Below are 287 nucleotides of genomic sequence, written 5' to 3'. Positions count from 1 at the left end.
CCCCCCCCCCCCCCCACCCCCCCCAGCCTCACCCGCTGCCCTTTCCTTTCCAACATTTCTACTTCTTGCAGCCACGCCCCACTAGGCAGATGACAGGCACAGCGACCAAGCCAAACCCAGCTAACTCCATGCCTGGCAGCCCTACTGCCGCACTTCCATGGAAGAAGGGGTCGAGCAGGCCGAGGCTCCGCGGTGCAAGGCAGGAACGGGCAGGGGGCAGCGCACCGGAGCTCCGCGCAGCTGGGCCGGGGGGCGAGCACCCCCCTCCTCTCCGCCGCGCAAGGGAC

The sequence above is a fragment of the Merops nubicus genome, unplaced genomic scaffold (assembly GCF_000691845.1).
Source record: "Merops nubicus isolate BGI_N331 unplaced genomic scaffold, ASM69184v1 scaffold49354, whole genome shotgun sequence".
Taxonomy (NCBI): Eukaryota; Metazoa; Chordata; class Aves; order Coraciiformes; family Meropidae; genus Merops; species Merops nubicus.
The sequence above is the reverse complement of the archived record's forward strand: the minus strand, read 5'-3'. Positions refer to the sequence as shown.